Source organism: Lissotriton vulgaris, chromosome 12 (genome assembly GCF_964263255.1).
Source record: "Lissotriton vulgaris chromosome 12, aLisVul1.2, whole genome shotgun sequence".
Classification (NCBI taxonomy): Eukaryota; Metazoa; Chordata; class Amphibia; order Caudata; family Salamandridae; genus Lissotriton; species Lissotriton vulgaris.
This window is the reverse complement of record NC_141700.1, coordinates 206,013,691-206,028,063: the sequence shown is the minus strand read 5'-3', so window position 1 is coordinate 206,028,063 and position 14,373 is coordinate 206,013,691. Positions and strand designations below refer to the sequence as shown.

Genomic DNA, 14,373 nt, shown 5'->3' with positions numbered 1-14,373 from the left:
CACTGGCTCGCTTTCAATCACTCTGTGATGGGCACTCATCAGCCGCGCCGGCAGTGGGATTACCTGCAGGGCGGTGACATGGGGAGGGGGAGGGGCAGGTTGGGGGGTAGTAATGTATGGATTATGGAGTTTTACAGGTAAGTAAACATTTAAATACATAAAACAAATTTACTCGTACGCACTGCATCGCATTTGGATTTACAGTGCAGTCAACAAAATAATTTGTATTTATTTCTCAAAATTCCTTGCTTGGTAAAACATACCATACATTGGATCTGTGCTTTATTTCCGCTGAATCATTAATATTGTAGTTTTTAATCTTTCAGGCATTCCAAAACTGGAGACACATATCACATTAATGCATAACTCAATTGCCATCTTAAAACACATTCCGGGTCTGCTTGGTTCATCATCATCATTATCATCACACTTTATTGGCATTTTTCAATGCATAAAAGTTTTGAGAAATAAGATAAATATGTAAACATGCATTGTACTACTAAATAATATTAACCTATCTATTATGTAAAACGGTTAAAAAGAAAGCTTGTCCGAATCAACATACTACAACACTTCACGATCAAAGTCCATCATCAATGGCAATAGAACCACTCAAATAAAATGTGGATCTTCATTTCATAAATTCAAATTAAGCCTTCACATTCATTAACTCTTCATAAAATACATACATCTTAATACATAAAGATCAAACTAAATTTAAAAACAGATCATGTTTAAAAAATCTTTAAATGGCCCGCATCACATATCCTTTAGCAATAGGATATGCTTTAATGCAGCCCACAAAAATTATGCTACCACAAACACACATATAATGGTCAACTAACTGTTGAATATAATAAAGTGCTGGGCTGCATTGTATAACATTATATTTTTGGAACAGTGGAACATTATAGGTTTTCCTTTGAGGCAAATAAAAGTACTAAAAAATAAAAGATGTAAATTAGTCTGTGCAGACTTTCAGTCACAGGGGCAAGGGGGCAGACATTTACTCTATGGGTATTAGCAGTGGCGGTCCGTGCAGGTAAGCGCGGTGGCACGGGCGAGGGTGTAGGGGGGGAGTGACAAACAACAAGATAGAGAATGTACAATAAATAAATTAATAAAACCACTGACCTTGCTTAAGTTGGGATGCGTCGAGCACATGGTAAGTGGTTTTATTTATTTGTTTATTTTACATTCCCTGTCCCATCTTTTGTCACTTTCACCCCCCACACCCCTGAACCGCCCGTCCAAATACCTCACTGCGCTTACCTGCACGGACCGCCACTGGGTATTAGCCAGAAAACCAAGCATAAGGCGAATCATATTTAAACAAAACTGTATCAAGGCAAAGAAATGTTGAGAATTTAATAAAAATGAGCAAAAAGACTGACTGTCAGGTTGAACAGAGGGCGTAGTATGATATACAATTACAGACCTGCATGGTTATACTTAAATGGGATCATATACAGATGTTTTGTTATTGAAACCACTACCTTTAATACGTTTAAGTGAACCGATATTTATGCAAGGTGTGAAAAATATTGTGACTTTCGAGTTAAATAAGCTGCATTTGCTAATGGAAAGGATAAGCTTTTTCTTTTTTAAAGTTTGCCCGTTCAAGACAATTGTAATTGTTTTACCAACTGCATGACAAAATTTGTTTTGGGTGAACAGTAGAATATTATCAATTTGATGATTTTCCTATGCAAATTTATGGTTTGGCTCATTTGCAATAGTAAGTGTAATTTCGAATGTAAACCACCAAAATGAAAGTTTTGTCAGATGAATACAACACGAGACAGCACATTTACATAGTTTATAGTTTTATGAAATAGGTTTGGTGAGGAGAGAATTGAGTTGTACGAAACAATCACCTCAGGGGTCTCCTCTGGGATTTCCCAGAATAAAACAGCTGCACGTCCACATTAGTTTTGCCACCTGTTCTAGACATGTACTCTCCAGCTACCATCCAGAGGAAATCTTCATTTAGTTTCAAGGTCATATTGATTCTTAAGTAATTGCAGGTGTTGGGCATGCTTTAGATTGCAAATACAATTTGTAACCTATGCAGACTATTGAAAAAAGTGCAGGTCACAATACGAAACAGGATTGCAGGATGACAACATTGTTCAGTGAGGTGAAACACATTTATTTACATCGTTATCACAAATGATTTTGTATCGAGAAAATGCAATATAAACAACAGGAATAAAACACACGAAGACATAATAACTTTTGAATACAATAAATATGAAACGTCGTAAAAACAGGATAAACAAGAGAAAACGATGTATTATTTACATAAAACAGATTGACTTCGAAAACAATCATGCATCTGTTCAATCAGGTTCTACGGAGAACTTACGACAATAAAAGCCCATTTTACATTTATAGCACAGGAGGAGAGAGACCATTTTTAAGTGGCATGGGTGTGCATCACCGAAACTGAAAATGGACAACACTCTTTCACTACTAAAACTGTCACTTAATGGAAAAAATTTTGCTTTCTTAGATTGTTGCCATTTATCTTCCAGACGCATTGCGATACCCCACATCATAGGCATCAACTACCCATGTTTTGTTAATAAAGAGGCTAGGGTTCTTCACATAGGATGTGCATATAACAGGTCTCTGGGAACCAGAAATAAACAATTTTTACGATGGTTTGTACTAAATGCCTTGAGTGTCAAACTACATTTACACCAAACTACTGGTGCAAACGAATTGTATTTGTATTATTTTATACATTTGAAATCACCCACACAAGTGTGATGATGTCATATCAGGTCACTTGAGGACAGAGGAAGGGGTATGGGCTCAGCACAGGAGATCTATGTGGGCTGTTGGGTGTTGTTTGATGTATATTACTATTATTCACATGAAGAGCAAACGTATATATATGTAAAGCTCTTCTGAAATTCGTCCACTCTTTCTAGTTAGAGGACAGGCGAGAATTAGTGGAAGAGAGGAGAACCTTGTTTAGGTAAAACGTTTTCTTTTTTGCTTGCCACTCATTTTTGGGGAGGGACAGATGGTTTAGGAAAATATAGTGAAAGACTCTGGTACTTAGGCGCAAGTCTATTAATAACCTATTGTTTCAGGCAGACAACAATATAATTCTTGATATTGAAGTTTATGGAGACTTTTTAGCTTCCATAATGTCATTGGACTGATTTAGACCACATATAACCCACACTGAAATATGTTGACCCCCTTTTGAAGCCTAGAATGCTTTTGTGAAGAGTGCTCAATGGATGGTATTGAAATATGTGAGGTGAAGTCTTTAGTAGTATGGTCATCACTTGTAATAGAAAGAGTAGGGGGAGTTTGCTCATCATCATAGATCATTTGTGTTAGGTATCATTATTGACTAAATTGACATGGGGTTAAAAATCATAGATCAGCATAAAAGATGACTCACAAGGTGCTCTCAATTTTGGTCACAGCTCCTTCATGTGATGGAGCCGTGTACCAAACTTTCAACAGCATAGACTGGCAAAGCCATGACGGCCGTTCCAGCCAATGCTTTAGAAATGATTGCCAGCTTGGCGGTCATTTCTAAATTTTCTGGGTGGAGTAGTCTCGGCCTGGCAAACATTAAGTCCTCCATTAAGGGAAAAGAGTTGACTCCATCATCCAAAGTATAAATCAAGCCATTAGTGCCTAATAAATCCTAATTGATATCTATAACGGTGTCTTTTCAACTTTGTCTGGGTGAAATGTAGAGATCAAATCATGAATTCAGAGTTCTTGCGCAAGCATTAGATGGGTTGATAATTAGCTATGGCACAAGATCTGCAGTTGGTTTCTTCAAGATAGAACTCATGCTAGCTTGCACATTGGAGGTTTTGGAAGATCAAACCATCTTGAATTGAGGTGCTACTGTGAGTGTTTTTTGGATATATGGTTGCAGATAAGTCCTGAGGGGTTACTCTAGCATTGTCCACATCTGTGGTAAGGATTAAGGGTCTGATTCAAAGTTTGGCACATAGGCCACTCCATCACAAATGTGACGGATATCCCATCCACCTAATTAGAAGTGCATAATATCATAAAGTGCTTCTAAGTAGGAGGATGGGATGTCTTTCACAGTGGTGACAGAATAACCGGTCTGCCAGATTCTAAATTAGGCCCTATGATTCTATGCGATTTTATATTGGGTTCTTTGGACTCTGACATGTTTATTTGTGAACTTGCAGAGTTTAGCACTTTTATTGAGTACTATTTCAGAGATGAAGTGCATATTCAGGAAATGAAGATCTCTGTGGTCAAAACCTTTGGCTGTAGTGGATTAGTAATGCTGGATCTGATCACATCATTTTCGAAATCGAAGTAGAGCACGCATTTTATACAGTTTTCCTGGACATGAGAAGAAGAGCACTTAAAATGTAGATATGCTCATAATTCTTCAAAAAATTGGAATAGTTTATTAGATGTGTCAATGCAATGGGAGTTTGTAAGTATATTTTCTTCAAACTTAGGATAGTATTGGTGTTTTCCCTATATCAAATGCAGCATGCAAAAAGTGAAAGACTTTGCTTTTCTCCTGTTTGGAATTCTGACTACACCCTTTGAATGCTTATGCTATCAGTAAACTATGAAGATGAGTGTACCTTAATATAAGAGATGTTTCTTTCATCAGTTGTACAGTGGTTAGTGCTTGATTAATGCCTCTTTCTTTATCCTAAAACATTTCAGTTGAGGACTGGTTACGGGGTAAATTGATGGTGCAGAACACATTGGTTAGGCACTCAAAGTTATGGAAAGAAGAGACATTTTTACCATAGCTTCTCTTTAAAGCATTATTTGAACAAGGTATGGTCGTATAATGGGATTGGCCGTTATACAAATAAGGTACAACTCATCTCCAAGGTGAATAGTAGTTCAAGATTGTTGTTTGACTCATGAAAGTTATCATCAAATTGATACCTTCCCAATTATCATTATTTGTAGTACACTCTTGGTCCAATGAGTTAAAGGATCATTGTCCCATATATTTTGATCTCTGAATATTGAAGCACATCTTGATGTTCAAAGGGGATATTGAGCCATATCAAGGGGGGGTCGAAAAAAAAAAAGGGAACAACCACAGTCCTTGTAAGGTGAGCTACTAAAGTCACTAAACTAATGTATGCTTAACCCTCTGACAGCTTGGCACGCAGCAATCAGCCTTAATTTAGAGGCAAATTGTAAAGTATTGTTGCAGCCCAAATACAGTAATAAAGTGAAAACACAACACAATGAAAATCCCAAATCAATTAAGAAAAATGACATATACAATGTCAGCAAAATATCCTTGTCCCTGTCTTTCGTCCCCCTTGGGGTACTTTTGAGACCCTTTCACTCACTCTACTCTCTTCTCTAGTATTCTCATCTGTCCCTTTAAATTACCCCAGACTCTACCATCCACGCCCTTTCAGACTCGTGCTCACGCTGACGTCTTGACCCCAGAGGTCGCTTTCAATTCACAGCAAACCTCTGCCCTAAATAATTTACAGGTGAGCAAATTGTTCGCTATTCTTCACCATTATGATCTTATTTACTTGAATTATTTAATTAATTTCAACTACAGCCCCTTCCCCTTCTCCTTGATCTTGGTTTCAGTCCCCTGCCCAGACATCCTCATCATGACCCCGGTCTTTGCCTAACTACACCTTTCCTCTGCTGGTTTTAAGCACCAAATGGATCCCGGATGAATATATGATGTTACAACGCAAATGCATACTTTTCCATCGCAGTTTTTACAATGCAGATACCATTACATCACATGTTTTTACAACGCAAGCCATTACAATGCAAATACATATTGTAGTATTAAAGGTGCCATTACAACACAAACCATTACATCTCATACTAATACAACGCATACCATTACAATGCATAGTAAGTCTACAATAAAATATTTTTATAAATGTGTTTTTTTATTTTTTAGGTTTTTATGCACAACAATAATCTGGGACGGGATGCAAGGGAAACAGGGCTTTAGATGGGGGAGTACATTAATGCACAAGTATTAATTTTAATACTCAAGTTTAAAATCAAATACCGAAATATTAAAATAAATAGTTATTAATAAATATCGTAATTTCAAAAAATTGGTTTGACAATTTTTCCACTTTAAAAAAAGATTTTTAATGATATATACAATCCACATTTAAAAAAAAAACACTACAGTTTCTGTCATAAACAGAATGTACATGCAACGCAGAGAAAGCATAGAAAACGGGTATCCATCAACTATTTTCAGTACAGCCCGACCCATCATCTACTCAAAATAGCTTACATAAAGAAACGGAATGTAAAAACCCACATTTCCCACATCACATAATAAATATACATTCTGTCAGGTTCTAATTCATGAGAAAAAAATAGTTTCCAGATCCTATTTTTTTCAAATTCTAGTTAAGCCCTAAAAAACATATAAAAGAAGCTGTCCACCATTTTGTGCTCACTGGTGCACTGACATCCAGGATAACCACATGCAGCAGAAGTAGGATGAGACTTGACAAGACTTTTAAGTCATACACTACCATCTACTGACAGAAGGAAGTGAACGTTTAACAACAAACACTTTTAGAATCAAAAGAAATATTTCAAGAACTTAGAAAATGTCTTTGATATTAATTATAGCACTTCAAAGTTCAAAGTTCAAAAAGTACTTTATTCGGTTAAAAGACAATAACCATAAAACAACAACCTGAAATTACAGTTTACACAGGGATAGTTAAAAGAAAGCAGTTATAATTCATCAAGACCAATTGTTTTCCGTAATTTTAAAACATGTTTAAAAAAGCTAAAACTACTGCAACAGTTAAAACAGTGTCCATTCTCTGAATTTCTAAAAATGCTGGGCGACATCTGTTAAAGTTCATTTCTTCGAGGATTGGGATAGTAAATTTCCTACGTGGTAGAATATAAAATTTACAAAAAAATAAAACATGATGTCAGATTGGGATGAAAATTCATCACACGGGCACATAGGCAAATCACGCAACCATGAGTTCATCTCTGGGAAGGACAAAAGTCTAAAAACAATATTCAATCTAAAACGGGTCAAAAGTAATCGATCGTAATTAGTCATCGGCAAAGTTAAATACGGCTGTAATTTATTACCAGTTAGTAACAAAAGATGCGAGGTAACTGTCTTTTTCTTCAATTCCTCTCGCCTTCTTTTCTCTTCGAGGTATTCCATACACAATTTTTTCAGCAATTTTCTAGATATATTAACCATTGTGAGTGGATCATCATAAAAATGTTGGCAATTGATTTCTATGAGAAAACAATGAACATAATCTAGCCATTTAAAACCACTCATATTTTCAATTTTTAAGACATCCTGCAACATAGCCCGGTTCACAGCACACTCATTTATTGTCCATACCCTATGCCACAAGAGGATAGGTTGTATTCTGATTATATCTGATATATGGGGTTGTCCAAGTTCAGTATGACAGATATAAGTCGCAACACTTTGTGGTACTGTCAGAATATTCCTCATGAACCTATTTTCGGCTATTTGGATTGAATTTATGTTGGAATACCCCCAGAGCCCCTAACCATACAAAGCTACTGATGTACATGTGGCATTATATATAGTTAGGATTTCTCTTGTTGGTTTTTTCCCAACTTTTTTATAAAATTCTTTAAGGCCATTATTGTTTTTACGAACAAAAAAGTTCTGGCCTTTACAGCACTTGTCCAGCACCCAGATTCATGGAACAAAATACCAAGGTGGCGGAAAGTGGAGGTATTTTCCAAAGGAACTTCATTTATAAACATTCCTCTCATTTGCTTCCCAATTCTTGTACCACAGTTCATGGAGAAGGTTTTGCTACAGTTAATTTTTAAATCTAAACTCATCATGAACTTATCAAAAGATGTTATCAAATTCTGTAAGGCCAAGAGAATCCGGGCCATTAGGACTGCATCATCAGCGTACAAGAGTGCAGGGATAGGTCTTTTGCCAACCCTGCGCATATCCCTGCACTCCTGTAAAAGATGATGCACTTCAAAATCAACCCCAAGTACACTACAGACTTTCCTGAATCAATACTTCTGTTTAAAAGTAAGTGAATATCAAATGAAAGTTTTTTAAACACAAAAAAAACCATGAAAATATATAATTAATTTCTAATTTGTCAATTTACTACATAATTGAACAAACAACAACAGCAATTGCAAATCGAAGAAACCAATTATTTGGAAAATCAGCTGCAAGCAAACATTTTAATATTTTTTCACAACAAAAAAATAAAAATAAACTTTATTGAAAAGCCAAAGTCAATTGGCAATTATTAGTCAGCAAAATAAGGCAATATTCAAAGGCAAAATCACCAGGTGTTTGCCTCAGGAAATGTGATGGACATTGTGGGGGGGTGGGGCAAAAATACTATTCTAGCTCCACCAGGTTATTGCCTCAGGGAAGGTACTAGACAGTGGAGAGGGGCTAAATTACTATTCTAACTCCACAAAGTGATTGCCTCAGGGATGGTGTTGGACAGTGGTGGGGGGCAAAAATACAATTCTAGCTCTGCCAAGAGTTTTCCCCTAGAAAGGTGCTGGACAATGATAGGGGGCAAAATTACTAATTGAACATGAAAACGTGCTTGACTCTTGGAAAGAGTTGAAGTGATCATGTACAAAATGCAAGTTTCTTGACATTTGCCTCTTCTAACAACATATTCATTATAAAGTTGAACATCTATTCAATTAACTTTTTTTATCACAGATTTACTTATTCTGCAAAAACAAACAACCAAGAATAACCAGCAGATGAACTTTCACCAAATCTCTCCAACTTTAACTAAATATCAAAAGGCCTTCCACAGGTAAATATTTGTAAGCCCTCATGAAACAGCCAAAACTAATTAGCCCAATTCCCATAAGTGTAAAAAAATAGAGCAAAACAAAAATAAATTTAATAGCCAAATAACAAATTGCAAAAAATTACTATCCAGAGATAATTTACAAAAACGTAAACAAATCTCTTCTTTTTCTTTCAGACTAACCAAACAACAACCAGAACTGTGGAAACCATAATCAACCCAACCACCAGCAAAAAGTCCAAAACTATCAAAAGGACGAGCACATAAACAATAAAAACCTTGTAACGGTGAGTAAAATTACCTAAAAAACCCTAATAGTCTTTTGCAGGACTCAACAACAAAAGAAAACACAAAATCTTAGCATGCATAATTAAAGGCAAACAATCTAAAAAACAGCATGTAATTTCAAAATACAATTGGCAATCAATAAAGAATTAACCTAAATTATATCACAGGCTGCAATCCCCCAAAAATTCAAAATTCTAACATTTTGCTTTTTTTTCCCCAGTCAAAAATCAAAATAGAAACTGGACCACAAGCAACATACCTGAAATCCAATGAGGCAATAGGTTATTAAAGTACAGTGGCTACGTTTATTGTAAGGAGAGATTATCTGAGCCCTGGTTTCATTGGAGGTTTGTGCAATATTACTCATCCCATTGCACCGGCAGAGTGGTTACTCTTGGTGACACTCTTCATTGGGACACAGAATACCAGAGTAGCAATTTCAGTTGCACCCAGATAACTGATACAACCCATTCCTCTTTGGAGATGGAGACATCAAAGGTCGTGGCTATGATCATTTGAAGAATAAGAATAAAGAACATTTTAAAAAAAGAACTGCTGAACGGATTCATAGTTTTGCCATATTTGTCTGTTATTTACTTTTTTGTGGGGTGTGCTGGATCACTGTATTTCATTAATCAGATTTTGCTCTCCTTATCCAATGACATCAAAGGGAAGTTTGCTATATCGGAGAAAACTAAGCTAATATTCAAGAGGCTTGTAAGAATTTAGAGGAGAAGTTGGTTGATAATGTGGAAAGGCCTCTCATCATGGGGGACTCCCTAGGGGCCTTGCAAGAGTAAGTCAAGTGCAACCCAAAGGAGATTCTAGCATTAAAAGCAGCAAAAAAAGAACTTAGAGACAAACTGGAAGTCTTGGAAAATAACTCCAGAAGTTACAACCTAAGGCTCCTGAAGATTCCTGAGGGCATAGAGGGCGGGAGTGTAAACGGCTTTGTAGTCAGTCTATTTAAAGAATATATCCTAGAAGTATAGGAGCTTAAGCTACAAATAGACATTCATAGGGTCCATTGCGATCTCTTTAGGAGAATCCCTGAAAAATGGAAACCGAGGAAGATCTTGATAAACCTTCGTACCTACTCAATTACAGAGCGAATCCTTATGGCTGTCCATAGAGCTAAGCAATTTAAAAAGCACAACTGGTCCTTTACTATAAGGTCAGACATCTCCAAAGCAACTCAGACACACCAGTGTGAACTAGGAAGATACATTCAGGATTTGAAGGCTCTACATGCAACTGCACAGTTGACATTTCTGGCATTATTGAAAGTAATGTGGAACAATAAAATGAATAATCTAAGAGAGGTACCTGGGGTCAAAATTCTCATCTCCCAGATTAAGACTCACAAAGATTCTTAAAGACTTACAACAAGAGGTCAGAGAGACGAAGCTCGAGGGTATGCTTGAATACCCAATTTGTATGAAGGGAGGGTTACCCCGTGGGGCGCAGAAGAACTCACGCTTTTGTAGCTCATTTGAACACTGGGTGAAGAGCATTGGTGAAAAAAATAAAAAAATATATCATCCTCAGTTCAAAGAAAAAGAATACTAGTAGGAGAGGGTGTGAATACGCTCACATCAACAGGGACAGGGGAAAAGAAAATGGCACATAGGTTAAGGGTACCTTTTTGTAATGTGAATGGGCTGAGGGTTAATGCTAGAATAAGAAAGATCCGAGAATTTCTCAAGCTCTCCGATATTGATGTAATAATACTGTAGGAGACACATCTACGATGTAAAGAGTGGAAAGGAGTACTATAGAGGAATACATGGATCACTCACCTTGCATGGACTAGCCAATCTTGCAATGTGAAAGGGGTGGGGGGTCATAAAATAGAGCTCAGCGCAAGTTAGGGTGAAGAGTACCACAGCAGATTCAGGGGGTAGATCTCTAATAAGCTATGCTAAAATACATAGCATAGGATACACATTTGTTGCCTATTACGGGTCAAATGTCGATGACCCATCTCCACTAAGAGGTTTATTATAACATCATCTTGACACAAAATATCATATCATTATTGGAGGAGATTTTAATACATTATTGCATAAAGTGCTGGTTAAATCTGCATCTAGACCAGCAGTAAACTCATCTAAAATGTGGGATAATATACATCAGTTGATAAAGTATTTTGGTTTGGTAAACATATGTAGATTAAAAGCAGTTCAAGAAAGAGGGTACACTTTTCAGAATAAAAAGATTTCTCATTCCTCTAGAATTGACTTCTTTCTCACAGACCTTAAACTAAATAGGAACATCAGTAGTGTAGTATACCAACCGACACACCTATCAGACCATGCCACAGTGAAATTAGAGATGTATTTAGAGAATTCCCTTCGCAGAATATATGCTCTTTAATAGAACCCTGTTTGGAGACCCGGATATAGTAAAGGCCTTAAAGCTGACAGTTTTCTTTTTTAAACAAAATAAATAGTAAACCCTTCACTTATGTATGGGATGCTTACAAAGCTTATAGCCATGGAAAATTAATCAGCTTTGCACCATATAAAAGAAGGGAAGGGAAGAACAAATTAAGGGAACATGAAATGACCATTAAGGAAATACAGGAAAAGATAACAAATAGCTTGTAGCCTCAAGATTCCACAAATGAGGCGCTGTATAATAAACTGAGAGAGGCGAAGTAGACTCTATTAGACTACCTCAACTGGAACATTCAAAGAGGTGGGAGGCTAGTAAGTTGGCACATTACAAGTAAGGTGAAGTGTGTGGAAAGATCTTAGCTTGGAAGGTGAGGCAAGATTATGTTAGGAACGAAATTAAGGAAGTGGTGAATAATACAACAAAAAGTTGATGTACAGAAGATTGGACAATTGCAGAGGAATTAATGTGGTTTTTCCATACTGATGACAAGACAGCCACACAAGCAGAAATTAGGGAATGGCTACAACAGGATAAACTCCCCTGCCTGGATATAGATTTGCAGGCTTCTCTTAACCAAGAGTTCACCATTGCGAAAATAGACAAGATCATTAAAAGCTTGAAAAATGGGAAAGCTCGAGATCCTGACCCAATGAAGTGCATAATGATCTGAGGGTGGAACTTATCCCCTTTCTTGGTAAGCTATTTAATAATATATAAAAACATCACACACACTCTTACATGTAATGAGGCAGTTAAAACCTTGATACTCAACCCCGAGAAAGACTTTAAAAAATGCAAATCCTTCAGACCAATATACTTGCTCAAATCAGATAAAATATAGACACAGATCCTTGCCAAAGGTTCGACAAAGTTTTGGGAGAAATTATACATGAAAACCAGAGGGGTCTATGAAGGGAAGACAGCTGCCGGACTTAACCCAGGATTTGGTTTGTGCAATAGATGTGGCCATCAAGACGGGAGTCCCCCTATCCATAATAATTGTAGACTTTGCAAAGGACTTTGATAGAGTTAGCTGGCCCTTTTTAGGTCTCGCCTGGAAATCGCATCCGAAGGATGCGTCCAGGCTGGAGACTTATAGCGAGCTGACACGGGGGAATGACGGACAAGAAACTGTCACGCGCTTCTCCCCGGCTGGATTCAGCTGCTTGCACGCGCACCAACATTCACGCATGCGCACATCACAGCCACACGCATACACAGCACTCACGCATGCGCACATACACACGCATACACAGGCACACCCCCGTCGCCGCCGCCGCACCTACACGCATACACAGAGACCCCTCCACACACACCAGCCCCTCTCCTCCCGGCTCCACTCACCGGTGTCTGGCGGGCACTCCCCGGGTCTCCAGGCTCCTTCCCTTCCTCCGCAGCTGCAGGCTCTCAACATTCACACATGCGCACATCACAGCCACACGCATACACAGCACTCACGCATGCACGCATACACAGGCACACCCCCCCGTCGCCGCCGCCGCACCTACACGCATACACAGAGACCCCTCCACACACACCAGCCCCTCTCCTCCCGGCTCCACTCACCGGTGTCTGGCGGGCGCTCCCCGGGTCTCCAGGCACCTTCCCTTCCTCCGCAGCTGCAGGCTCTCCCCACATCACGGGGGCCCGCTGCTAGACAGAAGGCTTCTCTGTGGCCGGGCGGTGGTAGCGCTCGGCGGGGCTCTCTCTCCACATGGGAGCCCCGCCTCCTCAGTGCGCCCGCTTCGCCCGCGGGTCTTCACCCGGTCCCCCATCTCGGGACCGGGACTTAAAGGGAAACAGTATCCAGGGCTCCTTCCTGGTCACGGGAGCCCCGGGGCCGCAATGCTCACGCCACTTCCTGCTGCCGGCTCCTCTTCCTGGTTGCACGTCAGGTCCCGGGCCAGCAGCCAATCAGAGCGCGCCCGGGAATGACGTCAGAGGTGTCCCGCAGTACCGCCCCCGGCCTGCCTGACTTCTCAATTACTTTATTCAGGTTATTTTTTTATTTTAACTAACTTTGGCCAAAGCTCTTGTCAGTGTAGGCGCCCACGCCTGCTGACTTTCACCTTCTGAATAGTTAAGGTTCCGCCCGACGCCTCTCACGGGTTCCCTGGAGATGAGTTACGGCAGGCCGCCGCCTGACGTAGGAGGCATGACGTCCTTGAAGGTGGACAATCTTACCTACAGGACGTCGCCCGAAACACTTCGAAGAGTTTTCGAGAAGTATGGACGAGTAGGCGACGTCTATATCCCCCGCGACCGATACACGAAGGAGAGCCGCGGTTTTGCCTTTGTAAGATTCCATGACAAACGTGATGCCGAGGATGCGATGGACGCCATGGACGGAGCCGTACTGGATGGGCGCGAACTTCGGGTGCAGATGGCTCGTTATGGAAGGCCACCAGACTCACACCATAGCCGCAGGGGACCACCACCCCGAAGATATGGAGGCAGTGGAGGAAGTTATGGACGCCGGAGTCGCAGTCTCAGGAGGCGTCGTCGGTCGAGGTCCCGCAGTCGGAGTCGCTCCAGATCCCGCAGCAGGAGCCGCTACAGCCGATCCAAGTCAAGATCCCGCACACGATCAAGGTCTCGTTCCACATCGAAGTCCTGACAGTGAGTGCAGAGTGCGTGCAGAGTGCAGAGTGAGTGCAGAGTGAGTGCAGAGTGACAGTGAGTGCGGAGTGACAGTGAGTGCGGAGTGACAGTGAGTGCAGAGTGCGTGCAGAGTGACAGTGCGTGCAGAGTGACAGTGCGTGCAGAGTGACAGTGCGTGCAGAGTGACAGTAAGTGCAGAGTGACAGTAAGTGCAGAGTGCGTGCAGAGTGACAGTAAGTGCAGAGTGCGTGCAGAG

The 14,373-nt window shown here is 39.7% G+C and overlaps 1 pseudogene; it reads left to right on the top strand.

Annotated features, from left to right (window-relative positions):
* The first annotated feature begins 13,512 nt into the window (after positions 1-13,512).
* Positions 13,513-14,133, top strand: LOC147673827 (serine/arginine-rich splicing factor 2 pseudogene; annotated as a pseudogene).
* Positions 14,134-14,373: the final 240 nt, after the last annotated feature.